The sequence below is a fragment of the Pieris napi genome, chromosome 20 (genome assembly GCF_905475465.1).
Source record: "Pieris napi chromosome 20, ilPieNapi1.2, whole genome shotgun sequence".
In the NCBI taxonomy this organism is placed as follows: domain Eukaryota; kingdom Metazoa; phylum Arthropoda; class Insecta; order Lepidoptera; family Pieridae; genus Pieris; species Pieris napi.
In genome coordinates, this window is record NC_062253.1 from 2,664,202 (window position 1) to 2,677,231 (window position 13,030).

Here is a 13,030-nt window from a genome sequence, read left to right on the forward strand (position 1 = left end):
TCAAAATAAAGTTCATATTCTGTTATTATGAAAATTGGCATACAAGCAAACAAAATGGTTTGTTTCAAACAAAATATAAATAATAATATTAAATTACACAGTTTTCTAGATCACATGCTTCTATGAGCGTCTATCAAATCCGTCACTTTACCGACTGGTGAAACTTAAAACACATGAAATTTGTTTTTTAATGTAGCCGTAATATTTAGTCAATGTAGTTTCCAAATATGGATTTTTTTCAAATCCGACATTGTTCTACGTTCAGTCAGTTCTACTTCAACCAAACAAACAACTTTTGAAGCCCGTAGGAGAAGCATAGACATGCACTAGAATTTAAAGCAATAATTTTAGTTCTCTTTTTGAGCACCAGGAGGACCTTCAAGATAGATCTTCATACTAGATTAGACCAAACATTTAAACAGCTTCCGTGATTAAAATTTTGATTTTTTTCAGGTGGCTTCACTTTGAACCTGAAATATCGATTGGTAAGTGATATTTTGGATATTTTATTTGTAGATATTAATTAACTTACTCAATCAGTGTTCACAGTATGTAACTAATTATTAAGTAGGCTAGTTAGTAGACTGTGTTTATATTAATGAAGCGTATTTATATGAATGGAGCCGAGCATTAAGTCAATTTAATATAATTAATCCAAAGTACCACGTTGACAAGATGGAGGGTTAATAAACGACTTTACAACTCTACAAATTCCCTACAGTAGTTGATTAAGTACATAATGTAACTGATAAATATATTATGTATCGATAAGTATGGCGTCTGGACATAGCAGCTAAAGTACTACTGTAAGATTCAGAGTCACGACTTAGTCCTAAGTACGACTCGAATGTCAAACCCTATGTTTTTGAAATACGGAAGTTATACTTAGTCTCTAAGTGTGAACTGAGAGGCTGATAGGACTCTATCAAAGCTATCAGATTAGCTCGTTACGATAGTTTCCTTTGCATTAAAGTAACGTAAGAAACGTAAGTTAACAAAGCTTTAAACTGGAAAAAGCTCATCTATTATTCTTGTGATAATGCAGAAAAACCTTAACCGAATATGTAGTTGGATTCACACTTCTTGGGCCACAACTTGACGGCTCACATGGATTACAACTTTACAATTGTGCTTTCCCTGTTTCTTAAGTGTGACTTCCATGTGTCAAATTCAATAGGTTTTGACGTTTTGGCGCTAAATCTTGTTTTTAACTCTCAACCGTAGGGGCAAAAAAAGGTTTGTAACACCAATGTAATAATTAATCGAGTTAAGGTTTAGTAAAAGTGACGAGTTTTAATTTTTTTTTATCAATGATACATTTGATTTTATACAATAGGTTATAAAGAAACATTGTTTAGTTATGTCTAAAGTCCTTATCCAGATAATGTTATCACTTTGAACGATAGCTCAAGTAAGTAATCATTCTGATCTCATCTAAAAAAAATGTTTTTTATTCATATTTTTATTTCAAATATGTCTAGTGAATTAAATTATCGTTTCGGCTGTGAAACATATTTTACAGTAGATTTATAGTTTTAATTATACATATTAGTTTAGGGTTTTTCACAATTTAGTTCTGTATTTTTTTTCTGTCTCTCGGTATCAAGCGTGACGTAAAGCTTTTTGTAATAGAGAGATATTGAAAACGGTTTAAAAAAAAAACAAAATTTTAATTGTACTTGAAAAACGAAATTGTTATGGAATTATTTATTATAATACACAGGTATTTTTTTACTTACAAGGGTTGCCAATCATACACATATAATGTATTGTTTATAATAAATAAACACATTTTTATTTTATTTATTATCCTTATTTTAAACTTTAAACTTTCTTAATAAATTTTTAAATTTATTAAATTAGATTGTAAAAAAGCTACGCTATTCAGCCGTTAGATGGCGTTAGTTGTATGAAATATTATATACGATTTTCATTGTACGTAAATGTTATGAATAGATTTTTTTAAAGCTTTATTGTTGTGATCTACAAAGTTTTTTAGATAAGACTTTCTTTTCATTTAAAAAGATTTTATATAAAGCCTTTTGCACGCGATTCCCACGGCATTGTGTGCGTGAAGCGGAACGCTCTTTTAGTAAAATGGATTAAGGAACCGTTTACACTGTAGCTTAAAATATTAAATCTTACAAACCATATTACATTACCAAATATTAGAGGCCTTAAATAGTTTTCGAATTTTGTTTTATTTATTAAAACTTCATAACATTTTTTTACTTGTCAGTTAATAAAAACTAAACCAGTGGCGCTTGTAGCTTTTTAGGTCTGGGTCTCATGATCATTTGTCTGACACATAATCGACTTTTTGGGTCTAAGGCAAGCCGGTTTCCTCACGATGTTTTCCTTCAACGTTCGAGCGAATGTTAAGTGGAGACATAGAAAGTCGATTGTTGCACCGCCGGGATTGAACCTACGACCTCAGGGATGGGAATCGCTAATTAATATTGAAAATAACTTACGAAATGTTCGTTGTATGCCCGATAGAGGCCGCTGAATTGTATAACAAAAGAAGCACCAAAATTTACCAGATTTTTTTACGTAAAACAGTATCGTGACAATATGTACATATATGATGTTTATATGGCAAATTTCAGGTAGTCATATTAAAGTTATTTGTATACCCGATCAAGTCAGTCTGTCGCTGAACAATTGAAAAGCACTCGAAACGTTATGTAAATAATATTCGCGTTTATATACGTTAAAGTTATTCAATCAATATTATAGATTGAATTATTTGAATGACAAATCATATAGCGACATACAATTCAGATGTTTGTCTCAATTATGTATACTAACTGAACCGGCAAATGTTTTGTTTTGGTATATAACTAATGTCTAGTGTACTAATATCGCTAATAAATGAAGGATTATATTATTTATTTGATTTTTATTTATTTACAAAAATACAATCCTGTCCTATAAGGTGACCCTGAAGAATACTTACCCAGTAAAAAATTAAGGATAAAAGCTAAAGAATGACATAATAATAAGCTTTTGTCAGTTCACTTAACGGAAAGTAAAAAGATCAGTTACCCTATGTAATTTGTAAACTGAAGTAATACAGCGAATCATATGAGACTTTTCAGAAGGTTAGTCCAAGCTGTGTGACGTACCCATCAGGCATTGAAGCTATGGCACTGTAGTACCTACTGCCGAACTGCTGTCCTTTCCATGTAACAATTTCATTAATTATATCACAGATGACAGAACTAAGAATAAATAAGGTCGGATACATGAGTGTGTAGAAGGGTACGTCGTTAGATGTGCCTCAAATTATTAAAAAAAAAATATTATCTATAGTCAGTTATGTCGATTAGTGTTCAACTTTTATAAGTGTACAAGTTCCTTATTGCAAAATGCAAATGCTCTGTGCAAACCCGGTTTGGCATCATCCGAATTTAAATACGATCGCGAATGCGTTTCCGGAATCAAATTATGGTGGGAAACGAAAAATACACTAAACAGATTGTCAACGTTTGAAAATAGAATGCTTTTCGTTGCTGTTACAGTTAGGATACAGATAAATAATTCGGACATAATACTGCGTTATCTATGGCGCGTGTAGTTTTTATCTATATTTAAAACCGATATATGTATAACGAGAACTAGTATTAATTTCTAGTTATCGTTAATCATAAAAATTTGAAAAGAGAACTTACATCATAATTCATCGCGTAAAGTGAGGGAATAGAACCGTTTTGACTAATTAGCAATAAACTAGAGGGGCGCATTCCCCAGACTTGTTGAAGCCCGAATTGAGTACCGACCGATCTATGAATTTCTTTTTATAATCATTATCCTTTTCAATACAGACTTATTCACGATATAATATTTGGTATATTAATTGAAATGTATTAAAAAAATCTGGTACCGAATAGTGTTAATGGTGAGGTGTGACTCCTAAGCCAGATGTAGTGTGTTCAAACCAGCTGTGCAGCAATATTATACATGTGATTAAGATTTTGTGAAGGATCACTGGAAACCGGCATGTCATAGACCAGAAAATCAAAGGCACAAAGGAAAAAACTGATTAAATCTAAAGCGCCTAGAGTGTAGATAATAAATAGTAAATAGAATAGTGAATTTTTCTATATGTAAATTTTTCATGTATTTTCATAAAAATACGCCTCGTAGCGCAGATTAGTACAAAATAGTACCAGTATTTTGTACTAATCTACACCAACTTGGTACACAGCTCCTATATTCGACTCCCTCTTTTGGTTATGGAATTCAGTGCTGATTCACTTGCTCTTAAGGTATCAAGTAATTAGTCCAGTCTCAGATGGCTTTGACCGTAATCCTACACGTGCACGTCTTTCGATATCTGATGTCTTTGGTAACGGATATGGAAGTAAGAAATTTGTGATACCAAAGAAATCGGAAATGTAACAGCCAAGTCCATATAAGGATCAGTCCTTATATGGACTTGGCTGATAAAACGCTTTAAACTGCAATTTCATCAGCTCTATCATCTATGTCTGTATATGATAACGTTTTAATAAGACCTCCGAATCTTGTTTCGACTTCAAGAATAGAGCGTACCAATTCCTAAAACGCCGGCAACTGGAGCCCTCTCCAATGAGAGTGTCCATGGGCATCACTTAACATCAGGTAAGCCTCCTTCCCGTTTGCCCCATGTTCTATAAAAAGATAACTTCGACGTCAATATATCTAGTGAATATATACTTTGACACTGAGTTGCTTCAATTGAAACAAGAATTAAAAATAAAATAGAAAACCTTACCCTTTTTACTAAATCAATTAATTAATTAAATCAATCGTACTAACGTTCTCATTGTTATTTTATTGGAAAGCATTAAGCAATTCAAATACCACAAATACACAATGAAATCTCGAACAGTATTGAATAATACAATATTCTATAGGCGCTACAATACTAGCATCGCAATTAGCAAATTACCCTCATTTGAATCAATTTAATTTGGCAGTTATGCGAGATACATTCATTAGCCCACGGGTGGTTGAGGTGAACGGTCGTTAGATAAGTGCGCTGTTATTATCTCCGCTTGCCAGCTCTGAGGCACCAGTTAATTGTGCTCATAACTTAGTTGTGTGGCACGAGTGGTATGCTTAGTTAATTAGAACTTTGTATATGGATAATTATTTGGGTTTTTGCAATTTCTGAAATTTAAATTACTCCTATAAACCGTAATTATACCAATAACATTTTGTATTAATTACCCACTACTTACGATGGTTATCGCACATACTGTTCACTAATTTAAAGGCAGGTTCTTACGACGAAAAAACATTTGTTTTTGTCTGTAGTAAGGTATGTATTTCTAACATTATCTGTTAAACACGTTACTGCTACAAAAGAGTAAGGGCGGGCGCCCACTCGCCTATGAAAATTGGAAATATTATTCGAGAAAACAATATTAAACGGCTGCATCAGTCCTCTAACAATAGAAAACTAGATAAATATTTAAATCATGTGGGCAAAGTCCAGCACCACAAGCGTCGGGGAGATTAGAAACTAAAAAAAATCTGTTGCAAATATTGAATATTGGTGCATTTAAAACATAATTGTTTGATAGTACCTACGCAGTTATGTATTGTATTAAAAAATGCAAACTATTATATTTACTTCGCTATGTAGGTTGCAAATCACGCGAAATGTTAAAAAAAAATTGTGACACTATTATCGTGTTTCGTTACTATGCTTGAAATACAATATTATGCTGTCTTACTACTAAATATTTGCAAGAAATTGTGTATCGGTAGTGTATAAATTATTACAAAGCTGTAGTGTTGTCCCAAGTAGTTGATAACCACTCGAAGAGGATACGTTCGGGGGTTGTAATAGACTGTAAAGCAAGATTCATTTATGTGCAAAAATTTGTCATAGGCCTAACACCAAAGTTGAGCCGTTGTTGGACTAGTGGCTTCAGCGTGCGACTCTCATGCCTGAGCTCGTAGGTGCGATCCCCGGCTGTGCACTAATGGACTTTCTTTCTATGTGCGCATTTAACATTTGCTCGAATGGTGAAGGAAAACATCGTGAGGAAACCGACATGTCTTAGACCCAAAAAGTCGACGGCGTGTGTCAGGCACTGGAGGCTGATCACCTACTTGCCTATTAGATTTAAAAAATGATTATGATTCAGAAATCTGAGACCAAGACTTAAAGAGGTTGTAGCGCCACTGATTTATTTTTTAACACCAAAGTTGTTTAAAGTTTAGAAAAATGTTATAAATATCCTAAAACCTCAATTAGACACCAGACATAATTTTTTTTATTATTACAATAACATTCTACTCCGACTGCACATTATCTTTCATTATTGCATTAAAATAGGTTAAATTTTAAAGCTATTCTAAAAATAATTATGTCTTATTAGTTAGGAGTACCTACCTTTTAACTGAACTCTGCATGTCTCTTTTCGAATTACAGCGTCACAATTAAAAAGAAAAGGACAAACTAAACTGTACTTAAGTTAAATAATTGCGTTATAATTTTATTATAAAACCGGTTTTTATTGAATTAATAAATAAAATCCTCATTTATACGTGTATACTCAGTAGATAAAAAAATACATTATAAGGTCAGAAAATTTATAACAGAGCGTGAATTTAAATTGTAGAGGATATTACCTTAACCTACCTAAAACATTTATACACCCAATTATTTTTGTATTCAAAAGGCAAAATTTAATTTTCGGCATACCGAGGCTTACATATATATATCGTATTGCAATTAATTTGCAAATTTTTTGCGCCAAAGTGCAAATGGATTATTATTCTCGGAATTGTGAATTCGTTTTAAAAATGTTAATGTATTGTATACTAAAATGTAAAAACAAGATTGTGTTTAAAGCCATTACTAGAAATAAAAGGTCTTTAAATGATTTTAACGCGAAGTTACATTCTCGAAGTTATCTTGACGAAATGGCCATCAGTGGAAGCCAGCCTTGCGATTCTGTAACTCACTTTTTGAACTCACACAGCGGTTTTCACAGCGGCGGTCGCGCTCAAATCAGTCGTGAAACAGTCATTTTATGATTTAGCATTCTGATAAGGTCCCTCCTTGTAGTTTATTGTTTATCAGAATGCCATATCGAAAATCGACTGATTTGAGCGCGACCGCCACTCTGAAAACCGCTGCGTGAGTTCGAAAAGTGAGTTACAGAATCGCAGGGCTGATAGGTAATGTAATAAAATCGCGATTGAAGCTGCGAAAAAGCGTTTTCTTTAAAAAATTGCATTTCCTCTGAAGCGTTTTTGGAACCTTTATATCATACTATAACCGTTGAAATAAATAATATTATATAAGAGTAATAGCTAATAACTTAATTTCTGAAGTCCATAGTTCGAATACAAGGGAATAAATCGGTATTGAACGCACCAAAGAACACTATTTTTATTGGGAGGACCATGTTTGCTAAATCGAATTTTTTTTCTGAAATTTTGTATTTTCAGATTTTAAAACAGCTTTTCTATGCAAATAATGATTTTAAAGGTTACAACTGAAATATGCTCATACATTATTTAGTTACTAAGCAATTCAGTTATATATATATCTATGTCAGTAATACAACCATTGAATCGAAGCCTATTCCGATAATTCCAACTAATCACGTAATTCCTGCTTAGCCTACAATCCTATATGAAACCTAATCTGTATTGTAATAAAATTATTTGTACTTCCAATAGTTTTAGGGAGCGTTCAAGTATTACGTAACGCAATTTGGGGGGCGGGGGGAGTCTTTTGAAACGTTACAATGCGTTACATAGGCGGGAGGGTGTTATTTAAACAACGCGTTACGTAACATTACGCGGGGGTTACAGAAAAACGTTATGGTGTGTTACATGGGGGGAGGGAGCTTCTAAAATCTGTAAAAATTGCGTTACGTAACGCTCCCTTACCCTTAAAATTCAGGTTGAGACTAATTTTATTTTATTTGAACAAACTTGCCATTACTGGTCACCCTAACGCGACAAGTATTTACAATTACATATATATACTAGTGGACCCGACAGACGTTGTCCTGCATGATATTTCAAGCAATTAGTAAAGCAAAGTATAAAAGTACCGACTGCAGCGCCATCTGGCGGGCTGATTTGTGAATCTAAACCATTCCCAGATCCCCTTGAACACACACAAAAAAATTCATCAAAATCGGTCCAGTAGTTTGAGAGAAGTTCAGTGACATACACACTCACAGAAGAATTATATATATAAAGATGTACAAAAATATAAGCCGAGGGCACGCATAGTAAAGGTCGAAGTCGGCTTACGTAATCAGGCGCCCTAAGGCCTAGGCACTAGAGCACTGTCGGATTCCCTTCCTTACCACGTATCAACTTCATAAGGTACATAAAAAAAATCAGTGGCGCCACAACCTCTTTAGGTGTTGGCCTCAGATTTCTGAATCTGTTTTATGATCATTTTTTAATCTAATAGGCAAGTAGGTGATCAGCCTCCAGTGACACACGCCGTCGACTTTTTGGGTCTAAGACATGTTTTCCTCACGATGTTTTACTTCACCGTTCGCGCAAATGTTAAATGCGCACATAGAAAGAAAATCCATTGGTGCACAGCCGGGGATAGAACCTACGACCTCAGGTATGAGAGTCGCACGCTAAAGCCAATAGGCCAACACTGCTCTTATCTGTGTATGCTCTACAGCTCGTCCACAGAACCTATAATATTACTATGACTCCGTATGTCCAAATATATTACGTTGTTGACATATGCACTAACGGTATGATTCGAGACTCTTAGGTTCTGTTTCACAATGTATGGATAAAGTACCAAATAGCTATGCAACACATAAATTATTTGGAAGATAAATTGTGCTATTTGACATTCGTCGGACTCATAGCTTATGATGTAATTTATGTGACCAATAGCGCTATCTGACACTCATGAAACGCAACAATAGTGTTTATCCTACCAATAAGTAATAAATAGCTAATTTGGAACTTATGTAGAACTTATCCAAACATTGTGAAACAGACCCTTAGAGTCTAGGCGGTATGGCCTGCGCCATAGGCGAAAAAAAAACAGAGCTTTAAACTACCGTTTGTAAGATCCAACAGGATAAATAATGAAATAAAATATTAACAATAACAGTATGCGTCATTGAAACGATTATTCCGAAAGCTATTAATAATTAAGGATAAATTGGGTTTAATCTATTGGGACTATTTTTTTAATTAGCTCAATATACATAACCCTTATTGAATATTTATTTACAAAAGCGTTGGTGGGTGGAATTCGCGAACATACCCGTGTGGACAGAAGCGGAGGCGGAAAGATCTGACCGCTCCAGGAGCATCGATTGGCGTGCTACCTTTCCCATACTGAATAATCGACCTTACGTACAAGAATTAGGGTTGAATTTCGTGAGGGTAGATGGGCTGTTACGGCATTAGGATATTGGAGGGTGTTGGATTCATGCGGGGCCCGGAGACCGCAGTGCCGCGCTGGACGCCGGCCGGGATATATGTTCGTGCGTTGTTTATACAAAATGTTTGCGTTGACGTGTTTTATAAAGTGTTTTGTATAGTGGAGTGATTGTGTAGGTATTGTGTTTGTGGCTAATATTTCCACTGGTTTTTAGTATGTGTTGGAGGATAATGTAGGCGGTTGATAAGGTATAAATAACAAGCAAATCAATTAATTATCGGAATTATTTTTATTCGATTTTAATAAAAACTCGTTAAAAGTTTAGTTGTCTAATTGATTAACTCGAATATGTAAATTGTGAATATCAAAACGGCCAATTATTGAAATATACCTATCATGGAGCCAAACAGATCTAATTAATTGGTCACTTGACGAAGGATGGGCCGGTTTATGACACTTCGCAGAAGACCAGATGATTGTGTACTTCATTGATAATCATTCTAATTAGCTTTCAAATTTAAGGTGTATTAAGTTTAGCCTTTCCCTAAGGTAGTTGATCTATAACAGGAAAAATTTGTATGGTGACGATTTATCTTAAAAGCTACTGGACCGTTTTTTTTTATTAGGATTATACTATTACTGAGTAGTCTGTGATTCAAGATATTAAATTTTTTTTCTTTGTAAAACCGGGACACACCGATTTTCATCAATAAAAAGCAATAAGCAGATAATTTTAATAATTTTATTGGTCTATTTTGATGAGAGACTCTTTGCAAGTTAATTAAATATTATATTATTGGTATATTTGACGAAACTTTAAAATTTTGTCCTGAAAATGCTTACGTATTATATAATGCATCTGTATGAACACGATAAACTAAAAAAATACAGATATCTATATATATAAAAGAAAGTCGTGTTTGTTACAACACTTATAACTCGAGAACGGCTGGATCGATTGCCATGGTTTTTGATTTGTTGGATTTGTTTCCGTCCCGAATAGCAGAATAAGCATAATAAAATATCGGATAAGTTAACGAATAACAATAAATTAATTAATTAATTTTACGAATGCAAAACCATATGGTGCCATCTGTTGACAAAACTACGCATCATTTTACGTCGAATTCGTGTCAGTTCAAGAAATTCCGATTTTGAGGTGAATGAGGAGATGCATAACCATGCTTTGATCCTGATCAAAAGGTGTTGGATATCAGAAAGTGCTTAACATGCAGTATCGCCATATTGACGCTAGAGAGAAGATGCCTAATGTGTAAAACTGCCATTCTTCTTTCGCAATGGCAAGCAATAAAATATTTCTGTATTTGCAAAAAAGTTGTATTAATGTAATATTTAACATTAATGAAATCCTAAAATAAGTTAAATTAAAGTAACAACGATATGATAAGGTTGTAGGGCGGAACGAAGTTAGCCAGGTCAGCTAGTATATTATATATGAAATCGCCCGCGTGCTTCGGGCAGAAATTACGTAAAATAATATTTAAACTATAAATAATTCAAACCTATTATATCCTTTTATATATATACTACATATTATGTAGTGTAAACATAATTAAAAATTAAAAAGATACGTTACTAAATTTAACAGTGGTTTTAAGTTTTTAGATATTTTGCAAACGCAACGATTTCTAAGAACTTTAAGAACCAGACGGGTCTATAAAATTAGAGTAAAAAGTGACCTCTGGATTCTAATAGGGGTCAACGACTACGTTATATATCTATACTTATTATTATTCAGCTAAAGAGTTTGAAGATCAGGAACAACTGTTTCGAATTCAATTTATTTTGCGTTTTGTCGAAGACGGATTAAACCAGGACATTGCTAGTTCATCATAATAAGGAAGGTTATAGAAGCTGATAGAGGGCAAATCTTTGTTTTTTATATTATTAATTACTTAAAGATTTCACGTGGAACATGGTGTAATGGGTGCAGCTCCTTACAAACATTTTGTAAAACAAAAAACTTGGCGATTAAGATCGTTCTACGTCCTTGATTTGAGAACTGGCAGTAAATGTAAAATTAGAAGCATTTAATATGTATTTCTTTATTGGTGTTCATAAGTGTACCTAAATGAATAAATGATTTTGAATTTGAAAATTTTGCTTTCTGAATTATATTTAGTAGTACCGTTGACTCTATCTCTCAAATTGTATTTACGTTTAGATGGATAAAGACGCTTGCAATAGTAATACGTAAAGCTTTTAAGAAGTGTTATATTGCATCTATTATTATTGATTGGGTTTCTATGGTTTACTTCATATAAAAATATTAACTATAATTAGTAGGTATTTAGTTGTATTGTGTAAATTGTAATAAGCATAACTCGGCGTATCGCTAAATATAGACATTTCGAGATTGTAATAAGGTCATTACAATTCGATTGAATCTAGAGCAAAATGCTTTCAATGTTATCGCAGAATTAAAATGGAATTTATTTATTAGGATATTCGTTTATTAACATTACATTAATATTATATTAAATATCATAACATTCATGATTAAGGAGGCAACAACAGGCGGCTCTAGTAGTGCTTAACTTAACCAAACTAAAATTGTATTAAATAAACGGCAATGACTGGCGTTAGCTCCCCCACCGAGCTCTTTGGCTAGCACCCTGGTAGGTCTATGTAATGGTTGTCATTCTCCCCCTCCGTTGTGTCGTCCAGAAAGAGTGTCTGCGCTAATAGTTTTGCCGACTCTTCTGTAAGGTGGCCGCCGCCATGATTGGCATGTCCTCTTTTTTCTTTTCCATCCTTATTATCCTGTAGATACTACCACATACCCTGCTTACTACAGAACTCCCACCAGCTTCTCACTTGTATCTTCTATGTACTCCCCAACGACCTTCTGCCGTCTCTCTGGTCTGGCACATCGGATTCTTTTGTTTTTCGTCGCCGCCTCCAATTAATTACTTTTAGTCATATAGTTTCGATTAGGTAAAAACTAATAATAACCGTTGGTGCCATATTTATAAAACACTGATGTTTTGACTTTACGTTTGATTACCATTTAAATAAAAGTTTATAAACCAAGAGGTCCCGTGTATCAAAATAATATTTAGAAATAACATAAGTAGTTGTTTGATCTGTAAAATGCCAACATAACTTATAAAAAACCAAGTTTCGCAACTCAGTTCTTCTACAATCCGTGTAATACCAATTGATTCAGTCCCTGCTAAGGGACCTTCTGTCTTTAATACATAATTAGCTAACTTAAAAAACATCTTATCATATCAATATTACAGATCATCTATGTTTTAAATAAATACATTGACTTGGCCATGAAAGCACACATGTATATCACAAGTAATACATGTTAGATTTAAATTAAAAAAAAAAAAAATTAGATTGTTTTGTCTTTTGATTTGTACAATAAACACTAATTGTATTCAAAATTTGAAACTTCTAAGTCTGCTAGAAGTGCCTTAGAGTTTTGATGATCGGTCAGTTAGTGACAAAATTAAGAAATTTTACTAGTTTTTTTAGGGTCTGTTACTGGTTCTGGTCTGGTCTTTTACTCTTGGGGTCTGTTTCACAATGTACGGATAAAGTACCCAATAGCTATGTAACACAAATTATTTGGAAGATAAATTGTGCTTTTTGACATTTATCCGACTCATA

General features: G+C 33.5%; 1 protein-coding gene across 2 annotated transcripts in view; it reads left to right on the forward strand.

The window, feature by feature from the left end:
- The first annotated feature begins 9,453 nt into the window (after positions 1 to 9,453).
- LOC125059502 (focal adhesion kinase 1) overlaps positions 9,454 to 13,030 on the forward strand; it is a 129,021-nt gene continuing 125,444 nt past the window's right edge. Inside the window, exon 1 of one of the 2 annotated variants that reach the window (XM_047663945.1) lies at positions 9,454 to 9,560. The gene's annotated coding sequence lies outside the window, so the exon portion shown is untranslated. Of the gene's footprint in view, positions 9,565 to 13,030 lie in introns of both variants that reach the window. The other variant, XM_047663947.1, reaches the window with a different exon arrangement.